The sequence below is a fragment of the Coenobita brevimanus genome, chromosome 58, assembly GCF_032717465.1.
Source record: "Coenobita brevimanus isolate Jiangsu-jjx chromosome 58, ASM3271746v2, whole genome shotgun sequence".
NCBI classification, from domain to species: domain Eukaryota; kingdom Metazoa; phylum Arthropoda; class Malacostraca; order Decapoda; family Coenobitidae; genus Coenobita; species Coenobita brevimanus.
Window position 1 is genome coordinate 31,460,705 of NC_137011.1, and position 22,455 is coordinate 31,483,159.

Consider the following 22,455-nt stretch of genomic DNA (forward strand, 5'->3'; position numbering starts at 1 on the left):
ATAAAGATGCAACAGTGCGGCGAAGAGACAGAGGTTGAAGGGAGTCAGTAAGAGGAGGAGAGTTAATTAGACGAAAAGCCTTTGACTCCACCCTATTGAGAAGAGCTGTATGTGGGGAGCCTCCCCACACATGAGAGTTGTACTCCACACAGGGGCGGATAAAACCCCTGTATAGAGTCAACAATTGCGCAGGGGTAAAGAAAGATCGGAGTCGGCTTAGCACACCCAATCTCTTGGAAGCAGATTTTACAAGAGATGTAATATGATCTTTCCAAGATAAGTCCCGAGTAAATGAAACCCCAAGCATGTTCAAGGATGATGCAGGATTAAGCTGAATATTATTAAACATTAGTGGGTATACCTGTGGAAGATTTTGTCGAGTTGATAGGTGTAAGAACTGAGTCTTAGATGCATTAAAGACAACCATATTATTTTTACCCCAGTCAGAGATATGAGCCAAGTCAGACATTAGGTGTGCCATAGCCTCATCCCTTGTTTGTTGAAGTAACTGTTGAGATGGGCGTTGTGGGAACCGAATGGAAAGGTGAAGGGTGGAGTCATCAGCGTATGAGTGGATAGGGTTAGATGTACAGCTTAGAAGATCATTGATGAATAGAAGGAAGAGAGTTGGTGATAGGACAGAGCCCTAAGGAACACCACTGTTGATAGATCTAGGAGAAGAACGATGGCCGTCTACAACAGCGGCTATAGAACGACCAGAAAGGAAGCTAGCGATGAAGGCACAGATAGAAGGATAGAAACCGTAGGAAGGCGGTTTGGAAATTAAAGATTTATGCCAGACTCGATCGAAAGCCTTTGAGATGTCAAGTGCAATGGCAAAGCTTTCGCCAAAGTCCCGAAAGGAGGATGACCAGGAGTCTGAAAGGTAGGTGAGAAGATCGCCTGTGGAGCGTCCCTGACGGAACCCATACTGACGATCGGAAAGAAGGTTGTGATAGGAAAGATGCCTTAAAATTTTTCTATTAAGAATTGACTCGAAAACTTTTGAAATACAGGACGTTAAAGCAATTGGACGATAGTTGGAGGGTTGGGAGTGGTCACCCTTCTTTGGGACTGGCTGAATGAGAGCAAACTTCCAGCAAGAAGGAAAGGTACAAGTTGACAGACAAAGACGAAAGAGTTTGCCTAGGCAGGGTGTAAGCACAGAAGCACAGTTCTTGAGAACAACAGGAGGGACTCCATCAGGCCCATATGCCTTGTTAGTACTGAGGCCAGTGATGGCAGAAAATACATCAGCTGAAGAAATTTTAATGTCAGCCATCAAGTCAGAGGGGGGAAGTGATGGAGGAACAGCACCGGAATCGTCTATGGTAGAATTGGAGGAGAAAGTCTGTGCGAAGAGATCTGCTTTATCAGTAGAAGAAATAGCTACAGAACCATCAGAGTAGAAAAGAGGAGGGAAGGATGATGAGGTAAAGTTGTTAGAAAGATTTTTGGCAAGATGCCAGAAGGAGCGGGAAGAATTCGAGTTGGAGAGTTGAGAGCATTTAGTATGGATGAAATTATTTTTAGTAGGGCGAAGAACAGACTTAGCACGATTCCGGGCAGAAACGTAAAGAAGATGTGATTCAGGGGTGGGTTGGCTCCGGTACCTTTTGTAGGCCCTCTCCTTGTTGCGGACAGCATTAGAACAAGCGTGATTAAACCAAGGCTTTCTTGCATTAGTCAAAGGATATGAGAAAGGAATGTATGCTTCCATGCCCGAGAGAATAACCTCCATAATGCGCAAGGCACACTCAGATGGCTCACGGCCATGGAAGCAATAATCATTCCATGGAAAATCAAAGAAGTACTGCCTGAGGGCCTCCCAGTCTGCGGCTCCAAAATGCCACAGACGACGTTTCCCTGGAGGGTCCACAGGCCGTACCGGAGTGATAGGACAGGTTAAGGTACTAAGGTTGTGATCCGAGGAGCCCAACGGAGAGAAAAGATTAACAGAGTAAGCAGAAGGATTAGTTGTGAGGAAGAGGTCAAGTATGTTGGAGCTCTCTCCAAGACGGTCAGGGATACGGGTAGGGTGCTGTACAAGCTGCTCTAGGTCATTAAGGATAGAAAAGATGTAGGCTTGTTCACCAGGTGGATCCGTGAAAGGAGAGGAGAGCCAAAGGTGGTGGTGAACATTGAAATCTCCAAGAATGGAGATTTCAGAGAAAGGAGAAATGGATAGAATGTGTTCCATCGTAGAAGTAAGATAGTCGAAGAATTTTTGATAGTCAGTAGAATTAGGGGATAAGTAAACAGCACAGATATATTTAGTCAGAGAATGACAGGAAAACCGAAGCCAGAGTGTGGAGAATTCAGATGAATCAAGTTCAGGAACACGAGAGCAAGATGAGTCGTTGCGTATATATACACAACAGCCACCTTTGGCTTTGAAATGAGTATAGAGAAAGTAGGAGGATACAGAAAAGGGTTTGCTGTCAGTTGCCTCAGACAGCTGAGTCTCCGTTAGAAAAAGAAGGTGAGGTTTAGAGGAGGAGAGGTGGTGCTCAACAGAGCGAAAGTTAGAGGAAAGGCCGCGAATGTTGCAGAAATGAAGAAGAAGAGAGTCAGACAGTGGTTCCAGGCACCTCGAGTCGTCACCGGGAGAGGGGCAGATGGTGGGGGCATTTATGGTCCCCCCCCCCTGGGGACTCCGAGGCTTGATAAAACGACGCCATTTTTGGTAAATTTTAAATAGGAAGTGTAGTGTGTACTGTGCATGTAGTTTGTTATCAAAGTTCTTTCCGCTATCTCGTAACTGTGTCGAAAACTATTGAAATTTTGCTCTATTTATCGGTAATATTCTGGCGAGATGAAAGTGTTTCGATCTTGTTTCATTAATTCCGACCAAAACGTGTAAATAGATCATTGTCCGTAACTGTACTTCCCTGCCGACCTTGTTAAAATATCAGTCAGTGCTACAGTACTACCTTGGAGGTGTGCTATAGTACTACCTTGGAGGTGTGTGGGTCCATGGCTAGATAACCGTAGGCCAGTACATTTAACAGTGTACTACAGGACCAACCAAACGTCCTTGATGGCACCAGGGGATCACCTCCAGTCACACCTTGGATGGATCCTATGTCAGACCGTCACTCCGACTTGAGGTTGTAACCACTAAACCACCTGCCACCATACTTACCTTACAGATTATTGTTGTTTTGTTTTGGCGAGTCCAGACAGGATTTAGAATACCAAAAGCGATAAAAACAAATGGCGTTCATAAACTCTTCTGAACAGCTGCAAAGTTCACATTTATTTACTCGCTTTCATTTACCAGCAAGCAAAAGTAAACAGCCGGGAGTGTACACAGATGGTATTGTGTAAACATCACCATTAATCTCTTTAACACTCACCCTTGGTGAGAGAGAGAGAGAGAGAGAGAGAGAGAGAGAGAGAGAGAGAGAGAGAGAGAGAGAGAGAGAGAGAAACACCGGACGGTCCTCGATGGGCCACTTTAATAATATATATCCAAGGTGGACTTCCAATAACTGAGTCAATCTTCCCTGAAATGAAAACTTAATCCATGCCAAGCCAGGCCTCCCGCGGGTCTCTATTTGCTGCCACAGTTTTGTCATTGTTTCACATCAATTATTTCTTGGTGGTCGGTAGACTTTGGTATTTCATTCAGATTGGCATCTGGCAGTTTTGTTCACCAGACATTAATAACAGCTTTGTAAAGGATTATTTTGTCACAGTTTTGCAAATGATTTTTTCCATTATTTTACTCTACCGCTTGACTTTTAAGTGGCATAGACGAATATTTATCGGTAGATAATTATAAGCAGCTTCAGAGTTTCTCCATTAACCCCAACCCTACATTGACTGTCTTAGATGCAGGAGCATATTTTGGAGTGGCCCTATTCGTCAATCACACCCTAAAGTTTTTCGGACAAGGACAAGAGGTTTGTTACTCCCGTAAACTTCAGTAAAGCCCTGTATGACGGCCCTGATCATCCGGCATGCCTAGTGCTTTTTCATTGTTTTCCTGTTTTTCACGCCGGTTCTCTGTTTGTTTCACTTTAATTTGGGGGAGTTTCCTTTTTTTTCCCTTCACTCTTGTCACCGCTTGACGAGTTTTGGGAGATTCAGGGAAATATCTGTATCCCTCTTATTCTAACGTGGCCTAAAATTGATGTATCTGCATCTTCAGTCAGTAACAATAGATTAACATCAGAAGATGATGCTAGTCACGAAGAGGTGTTTTGGAAAGGATATAGAACTGTGGTATTGTTTTATTATGCCATTGAGTTAGGTGAAATAAGCATCAGAAGGACGAGAATATAGGCCAGGTTAAGGTAAAAGGACTTTAGTGAAGCTTTACATACGAGGAAGTTTTTTTATTTTTTTTCTAGTCCTCATACCCCAGATGATTTTCTCTTGTGACTAATGTAGAAGAGTTTACATCATATTTCAGGTTTGTTTATTCCTGCTGCCGTTGTCAATATTAGGCAGCCATTACCATTTATACCTCAATGACTGTTTTTGTTGATACACGCGATTGGCTCTTTTTTGACTTTGATTTGCCTGAATTTGCTTGGCTCTGTACTTGCTATATTGTTTATTTTAATCTTGCCACCGATCAGCGATTTTACTTACCTTATGGAAGACGTTGATTTTGGTGGAAGTTGTTAGTGATTGTTGTTGTTGTTTTACTATTGCTACCGCTACACGATATCATGCAGCTTAAAGAAGATTTACATTAATGTCTTCCATGATATTTTTTTTTATCAAGAAAAATTTATTGAGATAAAGGTAGGTGTAACCCCTTCCTTACGATGACCTGTGCTGTAATACTGCAGGTATATGGAAGGGACGTGTGGATACACTGTTGTGTTAATGGTGAAGCCTGGTGGAATAAAGCATGAAGGAAGCAGTGTACACAAAGAGAGAACCATTTAAAGCCTTTACTGCAAGGAAGGTGGTGGAGAGGGACGCCTTCACTCGGTTTGTACTGATATAACCCAACTGTGGCGCTGCAACAGAGAGCCACCTGAAGCCTACATTGCACCACCTGCACCTGATAATGTACCTTCCGCCACATTGTTAACTCTAACGGTTCCGCTTAAATAAGAAAAAATATCTGTAATTAATCTGAATAAAATGCATAAGTTTACCATTAGCCAGTAGTCAGGATTATTTGAGGCACCTTTGACCTGTCAGTTGTTATGATTTCTCTCAGGTAAATAAAATAATCTCTTGTTAAAGTGAATAAAATGCACGTCCATGACAGCGAATATGTTCTGGATAGGTTAAGCAAGAGAGAGAGAGAGACAAAGAAATCAAGAGGAGTGAATACAGACACAAATAACAACAGAAAAATGGGAAAATGCCGGAGCGAACGAGAGTGAGATCCAGTGAGGAAGGTAGCAAATTATTCAAGAGACAGAAGAGACTATGTCCCAAATTAAATTAGCCCAACAAACCAAACTTCTAAACAACGGGCGAGAGAAGTATCAGGTAATTGACTTGTGAACTTATAAGATGGCCGAGGAAAAGTCGAACGATAAAACTTTTTTTTTTTTTTTTTTTTGGCTTTAAAGATCGGTTTTTTCTCTTCCTCACGAGTGGTTTATTATCCGAGAAATTCGGTAAATTGTGAAAGTTGAGTGTCGTGGACGGATGGATAAGCTGACTGGTGGATGGAGTGTGTTGATGACTGGACAGATGAATGGATAGGCGAGAGGGAGTTGAGCCCATTCACTCCACTGACGTTTGTAATTTTAATCAGGTCTCCATCAGAAAATTCAGTTCAACATGAGGTAAATGTCTTGTGATGAGGGTTTTATTGAAGGTTTTATTTATTCCCTCAAGTGTGACGTCTCTTATATGCTGAATAAAATCGTCTGGTAATAATAAGAATGAAGTAAAAAGTACGTCATTGTAGTGAAGGGGTTAAATGGGATAGTGGGATGACGTTTTGTGTATGGGGCAGTTTTGTGAATAGGTATGTGTAGGGATTGATGGATAGAAAAGGGTAATTGATCTATGGATTTAGGTAGGTAGGAGTTTAGGTGGGTAAATTGATGGATGGGTAATTAAGAAAGATGCTGATGTGTAGCTGACGGGTGATAACAAACATTCTCCATCAATACCTTCACTACGAAAGGTTTCCAAGAGTTGAATAAAGTTATCTAAGGGTTGAAGAATACAAAAATAATTGGCATTGAAGGGAATTATCTCTTTACTACGATGGCGTCTTTATTATTTTATTTTTGCTATTTTTAAACAGTTTTAGTCACATTAGGAGGGATTTTTCGAAGTGGGGGAAGTGAGTGGGTATACTCCTCATTTATCCCTTCAGTGCTTTTCTGAATCGAATAAAATCCTTTGAATGATGCGAACGCAGGAGATTACTAGAAAGTCGTCATCATAAATTAAAAACACATCAGTAGGCCAGAAATATTATACTTAGATTGACCTATTGGACGGTAAGATGGCTGGCATTGTAAGTGATTTAAATATTGCCGCCTCCAAAAGATTTTGTTCATTGTAGGAGAAACTTTAAGACTGGATGGGTTAGTTACAGCCTTGGTCAACCCTTTCACGACGAGGGAGATGTCCTGATCGTAAGGACATTATCTCACAGTAACAAGAATAAAACATGATTGCCATCATTCTCAGTGGAATGCACGATGGTCTCCACACACTGTACAATGACATGCTTCTGTACAATTTGCTGTGATGATTTATGAACAGACAAAACCACAGGATCGACAGATGTTCTTGTCTGTATGGTTTCACGCTTGACCCCATAAATCCCTTTAAAATGACCCCCTCCTAAATAATAATAATAATAAAATAATAATAATAATAATATTATTATTATTATTATTATTAATGATAATAATAATATTAATAAATAAAAGGTGTTTGGGGCTATTGGCCCAAGGAACAATTGTGTCAAGTTTGAAGCGAACTGGTGAAGAAATAAAGGAATGGCGCCAAGCTGAATAAGCGTTTGGGAGAAAGAAGTGGAAGATATACAGTGGCCCTACACTCTATGGTGTGGAGACCTAAAAACAGACATCCTTGAATGGGTTTACTATAATAGTTCACAGCCAGGACGTGTGGTATGGGGCGGGGGCACGTATCCGTCTGAGGGGAAATGGACGGCCCTGCCCTGCACCGTCCCGGGTCACCAATGGGCAGGGTAGCATCCGTCAGCCTGCCAAAAAGTAGTAGGTGGATGGTTACCAAGGGACTCTTTCACAAGCAGAAGAAAAACGTCCTGCAGTTAATATGAAAAAATATACACTGAACTGAAAGGATGAAATAGGCTGTTTCTAACTTGTCCTCGACAAGGACATTCTGGTATGTTAAATAAAATTGACTGACGACAAGCCATCGCACTGAATGGCTTCAAGCACTCCCAGCGAAAGAGCTAAGCTGAATCAAATCATCTGGCATTGGCAAGAATAAAATAAAGTGATGAAGGGGTTAAATGTCATGCCAAATGCTGCCCCACCATGTATTATGATTTGTGGTTAAATCTGTCTCATGCAGTCTTAACTCTCTCTCTCTCTCTCTCTCTCTCTCTCTCTCTCTCTCTCTCTCTCTCTCTCTCTCTCTCAGGCCAAATAGTCGTCTAGAGTTAGCAGGATTACAATATATCGGGTGTCATGGTACTGAATGGGTTGTATAATTGTCGTAAAACACTAACGACTTTTATAATGGTTAGTGTAAGTTACTACTAATTATGGCCATTATCAAAATCATCTGGGGTTTGCAAGAGCAGTAAATATGACATTGTGTTGAAGTGGTTGAATAATTATCGTTAATGGCAGTGTCAGGTATAATGGTTGATGTATTTTATGAATAACTATCACCATTACCACAGTACCCACCAGACAGTAACAGTATCCTACATAGCCATTGTACCCATCATCCTTCACTGCTTCAATACCAACACAGTATTAACACATAAACAGTTCACTACGCCCTCACTGTGACGGAACTCCACACACCACAGCACATCAGTTCGCCTCATGCACCTCATTGTCACAACACTCTCATTCAACATATTCATAGCAAATGGTTACTGTGCACACCCGGGTAAAGTGGCCGGTGTCCTGCTGTCCACCACTCTCTCTAGTTCAATCATCATCGTCAATACCACTTTATTCATAATATGTTGTATTACTACCACGATTATTATCATAAACAGACCTGCTATCACTACCTTCACAGTTAAAACCTCCAGTGTTTCTCCTGTTATCATCGTAGTTATCATATGACAACTACTTCCATGACTGCCACTACCACCATCATCATATTCGTTGTCGTCATCATTATCATTGTCATCGTCGTTAGTGTCATTGTCCCATTCACTCATCGTCATCATCATCATCATCATCATCATCATTCATATCTAACAAACTTATCATCATCATCACCTCTCATCGTGGTGGTCTACATTGCCACCTGTCACTTTCCCACCACCCCATATTATACCTACAAGCAACAAACTCAGCCAGACCTTCCCCTGTGATAACACCTGGCCCTTTGCCTTCACCCACGTCACACCACCAAGTCATCCTGCCACATTTTGCCTCGGCCCAGCAATCTGTCTTGGCCCAAACTGCCTCATAAACCATCACGCAGGCCAGTTAGCGAGGTACCACGCAGCGGCCTTATTACCCAGTGCGGAAGTCAGCACGGGCTGGGCTGGGCTGGGCTGAGAGTGTGGGAGGAAAAGGCGTATATCAGGAGTATTGTTTTGTGGCCTTCATGTGTTAGATGGGGAGGAGTGTGTGTGTGGGGGGGGGGAGGGAGGAAGGAAGGTAGAAGATGAAGGTGTGCGTGTGTGTTCTTACCTAATTGTTCTTACCTAATTGTATCTTTACAGGAATGAGTCAAGCTCGTACTGTCCCGTGTCTTAAACCATATTTATCGTACATATCCTTAAATTTGTGAATTGTTTTGGCACACACTATTTCATTCGGTAGTGCATTCCATTGATCAATTGCTCTGTTTGGGAAACTGAATTACCTTACGTCTTTATCACCTCTCTTCTTATGCAGTTTTTTGCAGTGTCCTCTTGCTGATGCTTCTCCATATGTTAAGTAATCATTTATGTCTATTTTCTCCTTTCCTGATATACACTTATATAGCATTATCATGTCACCTCTTTTCCTTCTCTCCTGTAGTGTTGGTAGATTCAGTTTATTTAGTCTTTCTTCGTAGCTTAGGTCCCTTAAGCTTGGTATCCATCTTGTAGCGGCCCTTTGAACTTTTTCAATCTTGTTTATATGCTTTTTGTGATGAAGACTCCAGACTACTGATGCATATTCCAGGGTTGGTCTAATGAATGATGTTATTATCCTTCTTAGCATGTCTTCATTTATGTATGTGAATGCTATTCTCATATTTGCAAGCACCGTACCTTCTTGCTGATGTGGTCAGCCGGAGATAGTCTGTTATTGATAATCACACCTAGGTCTTTCTCTCTTTCTGATGTGTATAGGGTTTTATTTCCTAACTTATAATCCCAATCAGGTCTTTTTCCACTTTTACCAAACTTGATTACATGACACTTGTCCACATTGAATTCCATTTGCCATGTACTACTCCATTCATGAAGTTTATTTAATTCTTCTTGTAGCTCCCTACAAGAGTCTGTGCTAGTAATTCTCCTTTGTATTTTTGCATCATCTGCAAACATATTCAGATAGCTCTCATTTCCAGTGTTACTGTTTATATCATTTATGTACACTAAAAACATGATTGGTGCCAGCACCGAACCCTGAGGTACTCCACTAGTCACTTCTTTCCATGATGAGTAGTTTCCTCTTAGTACTGTCCTCATTTCTCTTTTTATGAGAAAGTCTTGCATCCAACAAAACAGTTTGCCTCGAATTCCTCCTTGATGGTACAGTTTCCATAAAAGTCTTTGGTGTGGTACTGTGTCAAAAGCTTTCTTGAAATCTAAATAGATACTGTCCACCCATCCCTCCCTTTCCTGTATTGTGTTTGTTACTCTGTCATAGTAGCTCAACAGATTAGTAACACATGATTTTCCTTTTCTGAAACCAAACTGTCTTTCTGTTATCATACTGTGTTCTTCTAGATGATTTACCCAAGCTTTTCTTATAAGTTTTTCTAATACCTTGCTTACAACACTGGTCAGTGATACTGGTCGGTAGTTGAGAGGATTTTGTCTATTTCCTTTCTTGAATAATGGGACCATATTTGCTTTTTTTTTCCAAATATCAGGTAGTTTCCCTTGACTCAAGGATTTCTTGAAAATTAAAAATAATGGTTTACTTAACTCCTTTGCACATTCTCGTAATACCCAACATGAAATTTCATCAGGACCACTTGCTTTTCCTCTGTCTAATCTACTTAACTCCTCCTGTATTACTTTTTCTGCTATTTGTATATCTGGTAGTATGTGTGGACATGCGTGTTCCACATAGTCCCTCTCAAAATTTTTTTCTTCTGTAAAAACTAATTGGAAATTCTTATTTAGTGTTTCACAAATATCTTTCTCTTGTGTATAAGTGATTCCCTCGTCCGTAATGGATTGTATTATATCTTTTACTTTGGTTTTGCTTCTGATATAGCTGTAAAACAGCTTTGGTTGATCACTACTTTTATTTATTATATCCTCCTCAAACTGTTTTTGGGCTTCCCTCCTTATTCTTGTCTAGTCGTTTCTTGCCTGTTTGTAATTATTATACGCCCTTTCACTATTGTGTCTTCTGTATCTATTCCACAACAAATCTCTTCTTTTGATTTTTTACATTCTGTATTGAACCATTTCTGTATTTTCTTATCTGCTTCTTTGTGCTGTGGGATGTACTTCTGGACTCCTATTTCATAAAATTCACAAAAATTTTTATATACAGCATTTAAATCGTGTCCTCTAAGCTCATTTTCCCAATCAACTTCTAAGAAATACTTCTTCAGGTCTTGATAATTTCCCTTTTTATAGTTTAGGCTCTTTTTGTAACTGTCATTGCTGTTTACTATGTCATATGCTATCCTGAAGTTATAATTTAGTACTGCATGATCGCTTTTGCCGAGTGGAGGGTGATATATTAGACTGTCAATGTCATTTTCTTGCCTAGTAAGTATTAGATCTAGCACTGAAGGTACATCAAGTCCTCTTTTTCTGGTGGTTTCCCTCACATGTTGCGTTAAGAAAAGCTCTTGTACGAGATCCAGGAGCTTTTGGTCCCAACAGCTTTCTTGGCTATTTATATCTAGAGTATTCCAATTTATATTTGTATTGAAGTCCCCAGTTAGTATAATTCTTTCTGATTTCTCTTCCATTTTATGTAGCAATGATCTTATACTCTGAATTGTACTCTCTGCCAGGTCCTCATATTCGTCTCTTTCCCATGTGTTTGATCTGGGTGGCATGTACAAATTGGCTACAATTACTTTACCTTCAGATGTGTCGATCTCTACTGCAATCAGTTCTACTTGTGATGGTATATCTAGGTTTATTTCTTTGACTTTTAGATTTTTCTTAGTTAATATTATAATTCCTCCTCCTTTTTTTAAATTTCTGTCTTTTCTCCATATATTGTATTCCTCTAAGTTTAGTATGTTATTGGATATCCTTGGTGTTAATTTTGTCTCAGTTAGGCATATTATTTGTGGTTCATTTTCTCTGACATAATCATTCATCTCTAGTAATTTAGATACCATTCCATCCACATTTGAGTACATCAACTTTATCATCTTGTTTATATACTTGTCATGACATGGTTCTACTACCTTCCTCCTTTTTCTTCCATCCTGTTTGTGTACCACTTTCGTACCTGCAATCCTATTACTTTGTAAAAAAATTTCTTCTTCTCCTCTTCTGATCTTCCCTCATTTTTTGTTTTTGCTTCCTCCCTTTTCTCTTTCAGTAATTCCAGTTCCTCTTGTGTTAGGCATCTTTTTATCCATACATTTTTGAACTCCTCTTTTTCCATAAGATTCTTTGCATTTTTTAGTATCTCTTCCACAGTTGTTTATACTCTAGAAAGTCACCTTTAGAGGTCTTGTCTTGCTTTTCTCCTATTTCCCTAACCTTTTGTGTTCCTCTATGTCTTTACTACAGATTTCCTCTGATACTTCTTTCAGTAGGCTCATTACATTTGCCATCTCCTTTTTGTCTCTAGTGATCTTGTTTTTAACTTCTTCCTCTTCTATACCAGTGATTACTATTGATTTATTTATTTCTACTGAATCTCTGACTAACTTTAGATTGTTTTGGATTATTCTTTTCACTTCCTTTTTAATGCTTTTTTCCTCCACCCTTGTTTCTAAGTCTTTCTTTACTTTCACGATTTCACCATACGTGGTTTCTACATCATTTTTGTAGCTTTGCACAGCTTCATTCACCTGTGTTATCTTCTCCTCAATATCACTGCTCTGGTCCATAAGACTGCTTGCTTGTCTAATTGTCTCTGTGTCATTTTTTAACTCTTCCATAACACTCTTGTGATTGACTACTGTACTTCCTATTTCACTCACTTTCTTCCTAAGCGTACTCAATTCCACTGTTAGTTCACTGATAGTTGTGTCTTTCTTATTGGCCTCCCTTCCTAGTTTTTCTATCTCTTCCTTTTGCAAGTGCATTTGCTTCTTTATTTCGTCAATTTCATTTTTGAAAGCCATTTCTAGTTTGTGTACACGTTCGACCAGTCTATTGTGTGTGTGTGTGTGTGTGTGTGTGTGTGTGTGTGATGTAGTTCTGCACCTAGCCAGCAGGAACAAATTATATTTTCGTGCGGACAGCAAATAACCGTCAACCGTGTTCTTTAATGGTTACAAGAAACAACTGCGGGAGATGTTTTAGCTGCAAAAAATATCTGAGGAAGGTGACAGTGTCATAAAAGACTTTGTAGTTACTTGTAGAGAAGTTATATATATGAGACTTGTGGACGAGCAGTTGTTATACTTGAGTAGCTTTGTAAGTAGATAATCTTCTTTCCCATTTGTCATGTAGTGACAGGAGAGGTAAAGAATAGTATGGGACTATTTTTATTTGTCTTGGAAATATTAACAAGTCTCTCACACAGAGCGAAGTATAAAGTAGAGTCCCGCTAGCTATCTCCCTATCTCACTCTGTCTCTCTCTCAAGTTGCTAAGCCCTTCTCCCTGCGACCTGTCTGTTCTATGGCTAGCTTCCTTCTGAGCTCTCTTTCCTAAATTCTGGTGAAACAGGAGACGTATCACGTGTGTTCCTTGTGATTGGAAAGTTCTAGAAGCCTGTGTGTGAGTATGTGTGTATGTGTGTTCACCTGGTGATCGCTGACCAACTAACTGCATCATCTCCTGACTCCTACTTCCTAGTCTGTCGTCAGCTTTTCCTCAGTGTAACTTGCAAGATCATTTCCCATTCCCAGGCTCGCATAGAGCTGTCTATCTATCTATTTATCTATCTATCTATTATGATTTGTAATTATAATATGGAGTCCTAATATATGCTCGGTCACGCGAAAATGGCGTACCATCGACAGTTAATAGTCATAACATATTAATACATATTATATACACATTATAATGAACTTATAAGCTAATTAAGTGAAATACATAATATTGGAAAAGTAACATAATTGTATGAATAGTGTATACATATAATATTTATAGTAAATAGTGATTATTTAGTAATATTACATTTTAAACAAGTTGTATACATATTTGAATAAATGCATTAAAAGTAAATTATTTAACTGTAATACAGTATGTACTTGGGTTATTGTAGTGAAATGCATACATGCAAGAAAAAAGAAAAAAAATAGTTTAAAATTAAGATTATGGTAAGAGTTATTAATATTTCATTTAAAGATAATGGTACTGGTATGCCATACATGGGTCATTCTTCATTGTATTGTTTATATATATATATATATATATATATATATATATATATATTTAATACTATATACAAAATATGTACACTTCATTCAGGGGGGTTAACTTGGATGTTAACTCTCCCCCCACTAAATAATGACTCCAAATTAGCAATTCTTGCATGCATTCTGTGCACTGCGAACAGCAATACTGCAACTACAATGCAGACGATTATAAAGACAGTAGGTGCTGGGCTATACACATAATATGGGTTGAACATACTCAAACTCAAATCTTCCCAGGGCTTCATTGTTTCATTGATCAGCTGCATAGTTTCAGACTTAGGTGAAGTCAACTTAATACTTGTGCTCATGTTTAAGTCCATATCAGGCAGTGGGTGGAAATGTTTGTGTGTATGATTGAGAATGGCGTAGTGATTGATGGTGGATAAAGTAGACATGGCTGGTGTAAATACCGCACAGTAGTCTGGTGCTATGTATATTCCTGATGCTGAAGTATGAGATGGTGGTATACCTGGACAGACTATGTAAACTGATGTGTTAGGAGGGAAATAAAAAAAAACTGTGAGTGTCCAATGCGTTGATGGTGTACAAGTTTATCTGGAGCAAAAGTGAAGTTGCAATGATGATGAATATTGTCATTTCTGATGATAGCCATTTCACAAGGGACTGTATCAGTAGGCTGAAACGTGAAAATGTACGCAGGACAAAGATGAACAGCATGTAAGGATGTGCGGCACTTTCGTTCAATCGTTGATTCACTTGCAAAAGTGACAGTGTCCCGTCTCTTGGAGACCATGATGAGTTCGGTGTCTGTGGTGATGTTGATGATGACCAAAGTGTTGTTATTTTTAAAAAAAGTATATGTTTGTCTAAAAGTATATGTTTGTCTGACGAAAGAAAATTACACAACACAATAATAATTTAAGCGTCTAATAATAATAATAACAATAAAAATAAGCAGGGGTATAATACACGGGACGGTACTGAAAAAAGTAAAATAGCCACAAGGAATACTTGGGTGGTGTAGTGGTTAGAACGCACCAGTCGGAGTGACGGCCTTGACACGTGCAAAGTTTTGATCGCCAAGAAGGGCCTGGATGTGTTTCAGTCATGTCAAGCTACTGGAGGGTATAATATGGACTTGGGTGTTACCGTATTGCCAACGGAGACGCCTGGGTGGCCTGGTGGTAGTGTTCCAGGGTGGGAGAAGGCCGTGTGTCAACCCTCTGACTGCTGGGATTTACCTGCACTGCACAAAATCGTCTGGTGTTGGCCAAAGTAAAATCCCTGGGTGTATCAGTGGCAGAGAAAGGGTTATTCCAGATAGTTCTTGACATCCTTCACTGCTACAGTTGCTCTCAGCTAAAGTAATAATAATAATAATAATAACAATAATAATAATAATAATAATAATAACAATTCTGGTGATAGCCTTTATAAACTTTGATGGTGGTTAAGAATAAAAATTTATAAATTCGAATAGCCAGCGTTAATGTGCTTTGGTATTATCGAGAGTGAGGGGTTTTAAGCGGGCTGGACCCCAACACAGAGAAACACACTTACCCCTATTCACCCACACATTACCTCTGAGTCATCTTCCACTTACATAACACACTCTTCACTTCCGTAACAGTCTATTCACTTCCATAACGATCTCTTCACTCTTATCCACCCGCGCTTCACCTGCGTCACTCTTCACTTCCGTAACTGTCTCTTCTTTCCCGTCTGCACACTTTCTTGGACAATGGTGCTTAAACGTGTTGAACGTTTATATAATTACATCCAGTACAAGAAACTGAAGGAGATTACGAGAGAGAGAGAGAGAGAGAGAGAGAGAGAGAGAGAGAGAGAGAGAGAGAGAAAGGGGAGGGGGAATTAAGTTTATTATTGTATGCAAGGCTTGAATGAGAAGCCTGAATAAGAAGAGGGAGGGAGGGAGGGGAGAGAAGCGAAGCTTGTTTGAAATAAAAATCTGAGGAATGTTTAGCTGCGTGGTCGGAGGATTGGATGGTTAGATGAAGGGTTGAATGGAGGGAAGAATGACTGCATGGAACAGTGAATGGTTGAATGAAAAGGTAGTTGATTTACAAGGATGACTGACTATAATGATGTTGGATGGCAGACTGAATGACAGCGATGATTGGATGGAAGATAACATGTAGAGACTTTTAATTGGGTAGTTAAGTAGTGAATGGATGGATGGGGAGTAATGGATGGCTGGATGGAGTAATGGATTCTTGGATGGACTAATGTAAGGTTGGATGAATGAACTGGAAGGAAGGAACAATGGATGGATGGATGGCATATGGATGATTGGGACAACTAGTTTCTTGGATGAACGAATCAATAAAATGAATGGCTGGATCGAAGGATGTATGTATGGAAGGAAAAATGGTTGGTTGAAGAGGAAGATAGTTTTAGGAGAGGGATGCTTGGATATATAACAAAAGATGGGTTCACTGGAAGGTGGATGGATGAAGGTAAAAATAACTGACAGTGATGTCCGTATACGTGAATGGAAAATGGATGACTAGGTGTATGGAAGGATGACTTATGGAGGAATGGATGGAGGGATGGAAGAAAGAGTGGTTAAAAGGAAGGATGGATGGGTGAATAAATGATGGGATAGAAGGATAGCTGAATGACGAGAATGGTTATAACAAAAAGGTGGTTGAATGGGAGAATGAATGGCAAGAATAGTTATATGGAAAATTGAATTAATGGCTGGATGGATGAGTGGCTGGATTAATGGTTAAGAGGGCTGGGTATAAATTAAAATGGATATGTAGGTCTGAATGGTTGGATTGATGTATGGATGGATGCTTGGATGGCTGGCTGGCTGGATGGATGGATGGGTGAATGGATGAAGATTGAGAAGGGTAATTGTATAAATATAGGGAACAGGAAGGAAAAAATAGACTTAAGGAAGAAAGGAAGACTAGAAAGGAAAGACAGAACCGAATGAAGAATGGAAGAACTGACGGAAGAAACGGAGGGATGATGACCGGAAGAAGAAAGGAAAGAAGGATGAAGAACTGAAGGATGGCAGGGTGGAAGGACCGATGTGAGCATGGAGGCCAGGATGAAGGACCAAAGGAATTAAGGAGGGGCCGAAGGCGACTAAAAGAATAGGAAGGGGAGAAGGCGAAAAAAAAAAAATGCAATCTAAGTGCGTGCACGTAATTGAAGGAGGGGAGGGATGTGGAAGGAAATATTCTTGGGAGGTGGAGAGGAAGAGAAATTGACGCCTTCACCTCGAGAACGTAATTCCTGTTGTATTATTATTGTCACTGGACGGTTTTATTCAGCCTGGGATGGACTTTCCATACCGAAGGGGGTAGCTACAGCTTTCATTAACCCCTTCACTATACTCTTTTTACTCTAACTTGATCCAGATTTCATCCTTTTGCAGCATCTTTCATATAGCTCAGTGAGAAAAAAGAAAGATAATGCTATGGTTCTATATCCTTTCCATAGCATTTCGTCTTTACCAGCATCATTCTGTGATGTTACTGTGTTCATACAACTCACCATGCATTATGGAGAGAAGGCTGTTTTGGGCGAAATAAGTGTAAAATTTGCATAGTAAGGGCATCTCTAAGCCTAATAAATTCGTCTTGAGGTAGCATGAATAAAATAAAATTACATCGTTGGACCGAAGCAGTCAGGAGGGTGCAAGTCCAGAGAGAATGGAGGAAAGAATGTAAGAGATAATCCTGTTAAAGCAGGATATCAGTGAAGAGGCACGTAGAATGAAAGTGATGTGTAGTGAGAGAGAGAGAGAGAGAGAGAGAGACTGAAGGACGGACTAGGAATACTGGAGGAGGAGACGGAAGGGGAAGGAGGGACGAGGTTATAGAGACATACGACGGCATTTCTGACCCTCCCCCTAACGTGATTATTTCTCTCTCTCTCTCTCTTTCCCCCAACACACACACACACACACACACACACACACACACACACACACACACACACACACGGCTCTTTTAAAGCCAAAACAATCACACCGAACACCGCCACCACAACAACAACATTCATTTTCCCTGTCCACCAAAAAAATAACAAAAAATGGAACGAGACGGATTAAAAAAACAAAAAAACACCGTCCGAAACAAAACTGAATAGTGTTGTCAGTGTCGTGTTATGCCGGCATTTTAGTGCGTATTTAATAAAATGGCCCACCGAACGGAGCAGTACAGTATACTGTACAGGGGCAGCATAAATAGATCAGTTTACCCTCACATTAATGTAGTTCCCTGTGGCATTCAAACGTTTTTATTCTTTTTTTCCTGAAGTTATCACGCTGGGTCTTTTTGTGCAGTTTAGGTTACAAGTCTTTATACGTTTGAAATACCTGGATGCTTTTATGCCTTCCCTACGGTGGATTTTTTCTTTTCTAACACCGTGACGAGTGACGTACATATCATGTTATTCTTGCTACTCACACGATTTATCTTTATAACCAAGCGCCTTTCATATAGAGAGGTGTAATAAAACCTATATCAAGTCAAGGTAACTGAATATAGAAGCTGTACCAGAACTGCATGAAGGTGTGTTAGTGCTGCGTTAACGTATGCGTGTGATGCTCTGATATCCACGAGTGAGATAAATAGAATTGCGAATTTTGGAGTTTTTACCTTTGTGCATTGTGTAGGTTGCATTGGTAAACATGTACTGTAGATTGTGTTAGATATGTAGTAGAGAAGTCTTCTGATTTAAGGATAGCAGCGTTAGTGCATAGACAGTATGACCACTTAGAGAGAATGGATTATGAATAATTTAATGCAAAAAGCAGACATGAGTGAGTTCGACAGTAAGGAAAGGTGTGGAAGGCCGGGAAGAAATAAATGGACATGGTAAATGAATGTGTAAGTAAGCTAAGCATGAAAGGTAAGGTAGGAAAAAGAATAATGTAACAGAGAAAGATTAATGAAGGATTGACAGATGCATTAGACAAATGTTGCACGTTTCTTATTAGCTAGCCATTCAGTACGATAACACCTTATTGTGTTTTTTCTTACTGCTCTCTTACTATTGTGTTCAGGCTGTAATAGACTTCTTGTACTGAAACGGTTAATGAAGGCTGTAAGTGACCTATCCGGTTCGATACTCTCTCCTTGGCTGAATACAAGCATCATACTAAGTAGGAAGACTAAAATGAAAAAAAACAAAAAAGTGTTCGGACTGAAGGGTTTAACCTGACAGTCATCGGAATGTTGTCTGTCCCTCAGGCATCATGAAGCAATTTTTTGTGTGGATCGTTTAGCCTGTAATGTGATGCCGAGAATTTCGTAGGCATGAATGATGAGCGAATTGATGGAGGGAACATTTCTATGGGCCCTTTGTTGACAGTTCTTATTGTACGCATTCCTGTTCCTGTGTGTGCAGCCTCCTTACTGCATACATTACTTGAATGGAATGATAATGGTGATGCTAATGATAATAGTGATGATTATGATGATGATGATAATGATAATAGTGATGATTATGATGATGATGATAATGGTGATGATTATGATGTTGATGCCTCATGCTTATAGCGTACTACAGCGTTTTATTTATTCCCTGCTTTACTGTCATTCATTTGTCTGCAGTAATATGTTTTCGTAGTATCTGCTTTTCTCTCCTCCCCATTCTTCCACCACCCCTCTGCTTAGTACACCAATTGTGTGTGTTTTAGCGCTCAGCCGTGTTGCCATGACAGCTGTGTTGTGGAGGGGGGGGGGAAAGAAAAAGAAGTAGTAATACTAGTAGTAGTAGTAGTAGTAGCAGTAGCAGTAGTAGTAGTAGTAATAGAGTGAGGAGGAGTTGGGTGTAGAAGCTGGGGAGGAAAAGAGTTGTTAAGAATTGGGAGGTGATGGATAGTAGAATAGAATGGGAGACAATTGAGAAAGTGAAAAATAGTGTGATGAAGAGGACACAGAACAGATAATTAAAGAAAGGGTGGATGTCACGAATCAATTCGCGACATTTCCCTTTTGTGAGAAGCCACGAACTATTAGTGGAAAACTCACTGTGTATCGCTCAGTTAACCGTTTCTCTCTCCATTTCGGAGTATACTTTTCAAAACATTCGTTACTGTTCAAAAGTGACCGATTTAATGCACGTCACTAAGTGCGCTACTGAGCGATACTATTGTTTGTTTATTGTTCGCCCCTGCTGCCTTAACCGTTAGCCACGCCTTCTTCCGGTGGCTTGTGCGTCCTGCCCATACAATGTATTTTGAATTCAGTCTAGTGTTTGTTGTGACGGAGAGAGGTCCTGTGCTCAAGAAGTGTGAGAGGTCAGCTAGCACCCAAACTCCACTAGTACAGTTAATCCAAACTCCCACCCCCCGGGTGATACATAGCATTCATTGACTGGTATTTCCTTTTTGTATAATCCTAGTTTTAAGAGTTTAGTTAAGGTTTTTTTTTCTAGGCGTAAGTATTTAGCTTTTGTGTGAGTGAGTGAGTGCGTCTCATTAATTTGATTTGAATTGTAACGTTAAATTTATTTTTTGTAATCAATAAATTTAACAGTTCTTTTTCTTGAGCTTAATGTAAAGTAAACTCTTGTTTCATTTCTCCATAATTAAGGTTATTTCCCACATAGCTCCTAGTTTGCATAAACGTTTGCTTTCATAACTGGTACTTAGACCAGTCTTGTTGTATTAACTTAAAATCCGTTGTGCCATAGGAGTTAAGCATCAGCAAGGACCTGATTATTATTATTAGTATTAGTTATTTATTGTCAGGGGTGAAGTAACTTTCTCCAGAGGCTAACAGTACAGTAATTCAGCAATTGTGAGTAATTAGTCTCTGCTGTGTACTGTTGAGAAAGTTTATAAATTCTCGTTCTCAGAGAATCGTGCACAAGCCAGCGTAAAGTAATCGTTGCTTGATGTAGCAAGACAATCATTGTCTCTGCTCTTCAATATTATTGAATATTATTATCAATTAAATAATATTTAAGCATATATTTTTAAAAATACCGTGTTATTTTAAAAAAACCGTGACAGTGGATAAGTAAAAAGAGGGGAGAAAGAGTTGCGAAACTTGGAAAATAGAGAAAAAAAAACAGTAAGATAAAATAAGTGGTAGGAAGGGAAAGATCGAGGAAAGGAGAGAAACTAGGACGATAGGTGTGAAACAGAACAGACTAGGGGAAGGAAGACAAGAGAGGAAGAGGGGTAAGAAGAGATGGAATGATTTAGGCGATATGGGAAGCAAAATAAAAAGGATGGAATAGAGGATATGGATGGGAGATAAAGGAAAAGAAACGTCATACAAAAGCTGCATGAAAGGAATCAAGGCTGGGAATGGAAGGAGAGGGGAGCGGATAGAGTGTGGGAAGAGTGAAGAAAAGAAAAAAAGAAAGGAGGAGGGAGGAAGAAGAAATAAAAAAAAGAAGGAAAGGGGGATAATAAAAAATAAATAAAAATGAGGAGGGAAGAAGACTAACAATAAAGGTAAAAAGAATTACTAGAAGCAGTGTTGAAAAGGAAAAGTGAAGGAGAGGGAGAAAAAGAATGAAAGTATTACCTAATACAAAAGAGTGGAGGAATTATTGAAAAAGAATTGAAATGAAAATGAGAAAGGAAGAGTATTAATGGAGCATGATAAAAGGAAAAGAGAGAGGAGTGAGCGAAAAATGATGAGGGGAAAGGGGTAAGGAGAAGAGGATTGGAGAGGCGGGTTTCTTATGGTTAGGGATTTACATAGGATTGTGGAATATTAGCAGGTCTTCTGTTTGTGTATGTGGCACAGACTTTTTACAGGGGTAGGTTTGATTGGGAGAGAGAGAGAGAGAGAGAGAGAGAGAGAGAGAGAGAGAGTTTGTGTTTGTACCTCTATAAGTACTCAGTATACGGTTAGGAGCATCTATCTATATACTATCTATATACCTAGGCTGCTTTCCCCAAGGAAAGGGAGGTAGCCGAGACAGGACGACACACTCCCCATTTAATCATCCATTCAAACACAGTCATTCGCATCTTAGCCCCAAAGGGGAGAACGGACAGATCCTCACCGCACCACACTGCACAAGGGTCAACTGCGCAATGCAATCAGTGACATCCGCAGCAGGGCCCGACAGCAGAGCTGGTTTACCCCTGCCACATCATAACAGACTCATCCCCTTACCCGCACCTGACCTGACTAGCTGATCAGACCAAATGCGGGAGAATATCCCCTCAGGGCTGCGTCATCACTTATTCATTCACAATTTCTCTCCACCCATTTCTGTCACGCACAGCCACTCTTCCTTGCTCAACAGACATCCCTCTCGCATCCAGCGCTCTCTTCACACTGTCCATCCATCCTATTCGTGGTCTTCCTCTCAGCCTTACACCTCTCACATCAGATCTAGTTTTCTTTTTCACCAATCGCTCATTATCCATTCTCTTCATATGCCCAGACCATCGCAACACCCTCTGCTCAACTCTACCAGCCATCTCCCGAACAACTCCAGTTCTCCTTCGCACTTTATCATTCCGCACTCGATCCATACGCGTCACTCCACACACAGTCCTCAGACACCTCATCTCCATTACATTCAAACTTTTCCTCTCTGCTACACCCATATTCCATGTTTCAGCCCCATACAATGCAGTCGGTACCACAACACCCTCTTACAGCCTTCCCTTTAC

General features: G+C 40.0%; 1 protein-coding gene across 1 annotated transcript in view; it reads right to left on the bottom strand.

Moving 5' to 3' along the window:
- The window catches only part of LOC145402720 (uncharacterized), a 51,736-nt gene that overhangs the window by 1,206 nt on the left and 28,075 nt on the right, over window positions 1-22,455 (bottom strand). The window lies entirely within an intron of this gene.